The sequence below is a fragment of the Macaca fascicularis genome, chromosome 19 (genome assembly GCF_037993035.2).
Source record: "Macaca fascicularis isolate 582-1 chromosome 19, T2T-MFA8v1.1".
Taxonomy (NCBI): Eukaryota; Metazoa; Chordata; class Mammalia; order Primates; family Cercopithecidae; genus Macaca; species Macaca fascicularis.
The window spans coordinates 51,677,726-51,685,008 of NC_088393.1; positions in this window are offsets into that span (position 1 = coordinate 51,677,726).

Sequence of the window (7,283 nt, forward strand, 5' to 3'; positions counted from 1 at the left end):
GCCCGCGCCGCCCGCCCCGCCCCCCGCGCCCCGCCCCCTGCCCGCCCGGGGGCGGGGCGCCGAGGCCGGGGCGGGGCCGGGGCCGGGGAGGGGAGGGGAAGACGGAGGAGAGGTTCGGAGACAATGAGGGGGACGGCACGGTGGGGGAACGGTGCGGGGTGCGAGCGCCGGAGAGGAGAGGGGTGAGGAGGGCGGGAAGGGGTGCGCAGGAGGGCGACAGCGTCGTGGGAGCAGATGGGGGATCTGGGTGAGCGCGGGAAACGGGGGGTGTTGGGTAAGGGTGCTGCGTGCGGGCCCAGGTGCTCCGCGCGAGGTTGCAGAGTTGCTGGCATGCAGGGTGCGTGCGCTGCGCGGAGGGGAGGGTGGCAGGGAGTTGCTGGAGGCAGTGAGAGGGTGGGAGCGTGGGCGTCGTGGGGTGCGGTGTGTGCGAAGGGAGAGCGTGGCCAGCGTGACGGGAGAGCGTAAGGGAGGGAGTGCGACGTGGGAAAGGTGAGTGTGAGAGGCGTGCTGCGGGCAGGTGGGTGTCTGGAGTCTAGCGAGAGGCTGTGAGCTGAGCCGCCGGGACAGGGGAGGCTTCAGCGGGAGGTCCACAGGGTCTGGAGGTCGAGGCAGGTCAAGGATCTCCCAGGGCAGGGCGAGGCTGGGGCTCAGGAGTGGGGCGGGGTTAGTTCCCTCCTTCCCTCTCTCCTGTCCTGACCTGAAAACCCCGTGTTTCCGCGTCATTCCCCGGGAGGGGCCCCCTGAAAGTGAACTAACTGGAAGGAAGCCTGAATCGTGGGTCCCAGGAGGGAGAGGCTCCTGTGAACACCTTCCAGACTCTGGCGTCCCCTTTCCTCCCTGCTGTCTTCCTGCCCCAGCCTCTCACCCTCTCTCTGCATGTATTTGCCTCTGCCCTTCCTCTCTCCCCATCTTTGAGGCTGACTCATCCCTCCAGACTTAGATCCCTTCTCCCTCCTGGGAGTGGGTTTCCCTGAGCGCACTTCTGTGACACCCTGTAAACCTGATGCGGGATCATTACCTATGGAACCCAGAAAGAGTGAGAAACCATGGAAAGAAGACCTCGACCTCTCTCATGCCCATTTGTCAGGTAAACTGAGGTCCAGAAGTGCCAATTATGAACATCTTTCCTTCCCCCTCCCGCCCAGACGGAGTCTCACTCTGTTGCCCAGACTGGAGTGCAGTGGCACAATCTCGACTCACTGCAACCTCTGCCTCCCGGGTTCAAGCGATTCTCCTGCCTCGGCCTCCCCAGTAGCTGAGATTAGCCCGCCACCACACCTGGCTAATTTTTATACTTTTAATAGAGATGGGGTTTTGCCATGCTGGCCAGGCTGGTCTTGAACTCCTGACCTCAGGTGATCCACCTGTGTGGGCCTCCCAAAATGTTGGGATTACAGGCGTGAGCCACCATGCCAGCCTGAAAATCCTTACTTTTTATTCCTACTAAAAATTTTTACATCCAGGCCCACAAGGGACTTCAGCTTCACACACCCTTCACACACCTTTGCTGTCCTCAGTGCCCAGCTTCCAGTATCCTTTCTGACCTCAAGACCAAAGCTACCATCAACCCTTGTGTCCCAGGACCATGGCTCCCAGCATCCTCTCTTTCCCTAGCTCCCATCAACTCCTGTGTCCTCAGGACCATGGCTTCCAGCATCCTCTCTGTCCCTTGGGTGCAAGCTCCCATCAACCCCTGTGAAGCAGGACCATGGCTCCCAGCATCCTCTCTGTTCTCAGGGTCCAAGCTCCTATCAACTCCTGCATCCCCAGGACGGTGGATCCCAGTGTCCTCTCTGTCCTCAGAGCCCAAGCTTCTAACTGTCCCTGTGTCCCCAGATCCATAACCCCGAGCAACTTCCTTCTGTTTCAGTCCTCAGCTTCCCAGCTTCTGTAGACTGGGGAAAAGATAGTCTCTAATCCTCCTTCCAGGGCTCACATTATGTGACTTTTGCTAGATGGGAGAGGAATGTTTGACCTGCCTTTGGGATACTGGTTCAAGGGGTAACTAGTAGTTGTCTTTTCCTGCAGGAGCCAATAGGCCCCCTCACTCAGGACTCTGACAGATGTCTCCTGCTCCAGCTGAAGGGGAACCTTGGGAGATGTTGGTTTGGTTCTCACCTGTCATCCTTAAGTCCCACCATTCCATATGAAGACATCATGAGAGTAGTGGTCCTGACAGGCGCATTGGCTCACGCCTGTAATCCCAGCACTTTGGGAGGCCAAGGCGGGCCAATCACTTGAGGTCAGGAGTTTGAGATTAGCCTGGCCAACATGGTGAAACCCTGTCTTTTCTAAAAGAAAAAAAAAAAAAAAAAAAATTAGCCAGGTGTGGTGGCACGTGCCTGTAATCTCAGCTACTCGGAAGGCTGAGGCAAAATAATCCCTTGAACCTGGGAGGCAGACGTTGCAGTGAGCTGAGAGTATGCCACTGCACTCCAACCTGGGTGACAGAGAGAGACTCAGTCTAAATAATATTAATAATCATAAATAGAATAGAGGTCCTGTCCCCATCCTACTCCAGGGTACCCTGTCCATTAGGGATTTAGTGCAAGTGACAGCAAGTCCAACCCAACTGGTTTGAGAGAAAGAGAACTGGTTCACACATAACAAAAAGTCCCTGTATGGTTGGCTTTGGCAAGGTCTGTCAATCTCTGTCCTAAGGATGCATGGCTCCCCTCCTGTAGCAAGATGGCTGGCAGATACCCCTGGGGCCAGATTCACATTTGGGGTGATTAAGATTCTGCAAGAGAGAGACAACCTTTATTTCACACAGCTTTTCAATTGTTTTCTGTCCCTGGTGAGACTCGGAGACCTAGCTCTTGCTTGGTTTCTAAACTTTCAATAACACCGTTTTTGCTTAAGTCAGCACAAACAGATTTTATTTCTTGCAACCAAAGATTCCTGAACAAAAACTTCAGAGTCATTAACAATGAGGTCCTGATCACAAGCTATGGGATAGGACACGAGAAATTTGTCGCTAGCCTCAATATCTGCTGGAGGGCATCATGGAATAAGTATTTCTATCCTCTGATCCCCACTGTACGGCATCATGGGATATATAATCCTAACCTTCAATCTCTGCCATAGGGTTTCATAGGCAATGCAGTCCTAGCCTCAATATGTTGTAGGGAATTATGGGAAAGGTGAAATTATCCTCAATTAGAATATAGAGTATCTCCGAAAATGTCATTTTAGCCTCATCTCTGCTGTAGGGCATCATGGGAGATATACTTCTGGTCTAATTTTTGTTGTAAGTTGCCATAGAAGATGCAGTCTTTCCTTTCCTTCCTTCCCTTTTTTCTTTTCTTTCTTTCCTTTCCTTTCTTTCTTTTTTTTTTTTTTTTTATGTAGAAACAGGGTTTCTTGCTATGCTGCCCAGGCTGGTCCTGAACTTCTGGGCTCAAGCAATTCTCCTGTCTTGGCCTCCCAAAGTGCTGGGATTACAGGCATGAGCCATTGCACTCAGTCCCTTCTCTCCTTTCTTTCGTCATCACCTGCCATGTTCCAGGCACTAGGAATAAATTACCAAGTAAATAAAAGGCCTTGCCTTCCATGGCAATTATAATGGGGAAAGTTAGCTAAAAACAAATAAAAATTACTGTTCCATTTAACCATCGCTGAATAACAAAATACCCCAGAACGTAGTGGTGTGAAACAACAACCTTTTAATTTTATGATTCTGTGAGTCAGGAATTGGAACAGGATTGGTGAATATCTGCTTCATGATGAACTGGGGCCAAAAATGAACCAGCTGGAACAGCTGGAGATGGAGGGGAGGGGCACCAAGGGCCATATATCTAAGACTGGTGGTTGGTATTGTGGATTTTGAATAGTGTCCCCCAACTAAAATATATGTTGAAATTCTAGCCCCTGGTATCTGTACATGTGAGCTTATTTGGAAATAAAGTCTTTGCAAATGTAATTGACTTTTTTGTTTGTTTGCTTGCTTGAGACTGAGTCTTGCTCTGTCACCCAGGCTGGAATGCAGTGGCATCATCTCGGCTCACTGCAACCTTCACCTCCTGGGTTCAAGCGATTCTCCTGCTTCAGCCTCCCAAGTAGCTGGGATTACAGGCACGTGTCACCATGCCCAGCTAATTTTTGTATTTTCAGTAGAGACGGGGTTTCACCATGTTGGCCAGGCTGGTCTCGAACTCCTGACTTCAAGCGATCTGCCCACCTCAGCCTTCCCAAAGTGCTGGGATTACAGGCTCCCTGCCCAGATGTGATTAACTTCTAACCGCTAGTATCTTTGCATGTGACTTTATTTGGAAATAAGGTGTTTTTTTGTTTGTTTTTTGAGACAGAGTTTCACTCTGTGGCTTAGGCTGGAGTTCAGTGGCACAATCTCAGCTCACTGAAACCTCTGCCTCCTAGGTTCAAGCGATCCTCCCACCTCAGTCTCCTGAGTCACTGGGACCACAGGCAAGCGCCACCACACCTGGCTAATTTTTGCAGTTTTTGTAGAGATGGGGTTTTGCCATGTTGCTCAGGCAGTCTCCAATTGCCACCCTCAAGCAATTCATCCGCCTTGGCCTCCCAGAGTGCTGGAATTATAGGTGTGAGCCATGGCGCTTGGCCAGAAAGTCTTTACAGATTTAGTTAAATTAATGACTAAATGATTCCATGCTGAGTTAGAGTGGGCTCTAAATCCAATGATTGATATGGGGTTATAAGGAGAGATATTTGGAGACATAATCACACTTCTAGGGAAGGTAGCCATGGGAAGACAGAGGGAGGGATTACAGGGATGCAGCTACAAGCCAAGGAATGGCAGAGATTGCTGGCAGTCCCTCAGAAGCAAAGGAGAGGAAAGGAAGGGTTCTTCCCCCGAGACTTTCTAATTTTTCTTTTTTTTTTTTGAGACCGAGTCTCACTGTTGTCAGCCCCAGCTGGAGTGCAATGGTGTGATCTCGGCTCACTGCAACCTCTGCCTCCCAGGTTCCAGCAATTCTCCTGCCTCAGCCTCCGGAGTAACTGAGATCACAAGTGCCCGCCACCATGCCTGGCTAGTTTTTGCATTTTTAGTAGAGATAGAGTTTCACCCTGTTGGCCAGGCTGGTCTCAAACTCCTGACCTCAGGTGATCCCCCCGCCTCCGCCTCCCAAAGTGCTGGGATTACAGGTGTCAGCCCCCGAGACTTTAAAAGCATGGCTCTTCCCCTGACACTTTAAAAGCTTGGCTCTTCCCCTGAGACTTCAACACCTTGGTTTTGGACATTTAGCATTCAGAACTGTGGGAGAACAAGTTTCTAGTGTGTGTGTGTGTGTGTGTTTTCATTTTATTTTATTTATTTATTTTTTTTAGACAGAGTCTCATTCTGTTGCCCAGGCTGGAATGCAGTGGTTCAATCTCGGCTCATTGCAACCTCTGCTTCTTGGATTCAAGCGATTCTCATGCCTCAGCCTCCCGAGTAGCTGGGATTACAGAGGAGCACCACCGCAGCCAGCTATTTTTTTATTTTTTATTTTTTGGACTTTTAGTAGAGACAGGGCTTCACTGTGTTGGCTAAGCTGGTCTCAAATTCCTGGCCTCAAGTGATATGCCTGACTTGGCCTCCCAAAGTGCTGGGTTTACAGGTGTAAGCCACCACACCTGGCCTAAGTTTCTGTGTGTGTTTTTTTTTTCTTTTGAGACGGAGTCTCGCTCTGTTTCCCAGGCTGGAGTGTAGTGGAGTGATCTTGGCTCACTGCAAGCTCCGCCTCCCGGGTTCACGCCATTCTCGTGCCTCATCCTCCTGAGTAGCTGGGACTACAGGTGCCCGCCACCATGCCCGGTTAATTTTTTGTATTTTTACTAGAGACAGAGTTTCACCGTGTTAGCCAGGATGGTCTCGATCGCCTGACCTTGTGATCCGCCCGCCTCAGCCTCCCGAAGTGCTGGGATTACAGGCATGAGCCACTGTGCCTGGCCGAGTTTCTGTGGTTTTAAGCCACCTCGTTTGTAAGATTTATGTGTGTGTGTTTTAAATTTTTTATTTTATTTTATTTTATTTTATTTTTTATTTATTTATTTATTTATTTTGAGACGGAGTCTCGCTCTGTCACCCAGGCTGGAGTGCAGTGGCCGGATCTCAGCTCACTGCAAGCTCTGCCTCCCGGGTTTACGCCATTCTCCTGCCTCAGCCTCCCGAGTAGCTGGGACTACAGGCGCCCGCCACCTCGCCCGGCTAGTTTTTTTGTATTTTTTTTTTAGTAGAGACGGGGTTTCACCGTGTTATCCAGGACGGTCTCGATCTCTGGACCTCGTGATCCACCCGTCTCGGCCTCCCTAAGTGCTGGGATTACAGGCAAATTTTTTATTTTAAATTATTATGGATACATAATAGTTGTGTATATTTATAGGACATATGTAACGTGGTTTTGGGTTTTAGTGTTTTGTTTTGTTTTGTTTTTTTGAGACAGACTCTGGCTCTGTTGCCCAGGCTGGAGTGCAGTGGTGAGATCATGGCTCACTGCATCCTTGACCTCCTGGGCTCAAGTGATCCTTCTGACTCAGCCTCCCATGTAGCTAAGACTATAGGCATGCCCCACCACATCCAGCCAATTTTTTTTTTTTTTTTTTTTTTTTTTTTTTTTTTTTTAGTAGAGATGAGGTCTCACTGTGTTGCACAGGCTGATCTTGAACTCCTGAGCTCAAGAGATCTTCCTTTCTCACCCTCCCAAAGTGCTAGGACTACAGGCGTGAGCCACTGTGCCTGTCCTTCCGTGATGTTTTGATATGGGCACACATGTGTTAGTTTATGAAGTTTGTAATAATTTATCACAGGCTGCCATAGGAAACTAATATAGCTGAGTTTCCTGGTTCTTCTCTATATCACATCTGCTGGGGCTACATGTCCAAGGTGGCTTCTTCACCCACTTGTCTGATGCCTGGGCTGAGATGGCTGAAACATCTGGGGCTCTATCTCCACATAGCATTTATACGTGAGTAGCCTGGGCTTCCTTACAGCATGGCGGTCTCAGGGCAGTAGTACTTTTACATGGCAACCAGTTTCGCCAGAGTGAGCGTTCTAAGATTCAGAAAGTGAGAAATGACAGTTTCTTAAAGCTTGATTCCAGAACACAGCACAGCAAAACTTCCACCACATTCTACTGGTCAAAGCAGTCACAGAGTCACTCATATTCAAGAGGCAGAAGTACAGACCTCACCTCTTTAAGCCACCACAATGACAGGTGGTGATATGTGATTAGAGAAAGCCCTAAACAAGGACCTTGTCCCTCACCTACCCCCAAATACCAGGGAAAAGACGTCTTTCTTTTTTCTTTTTTTTTTTTTTTGAG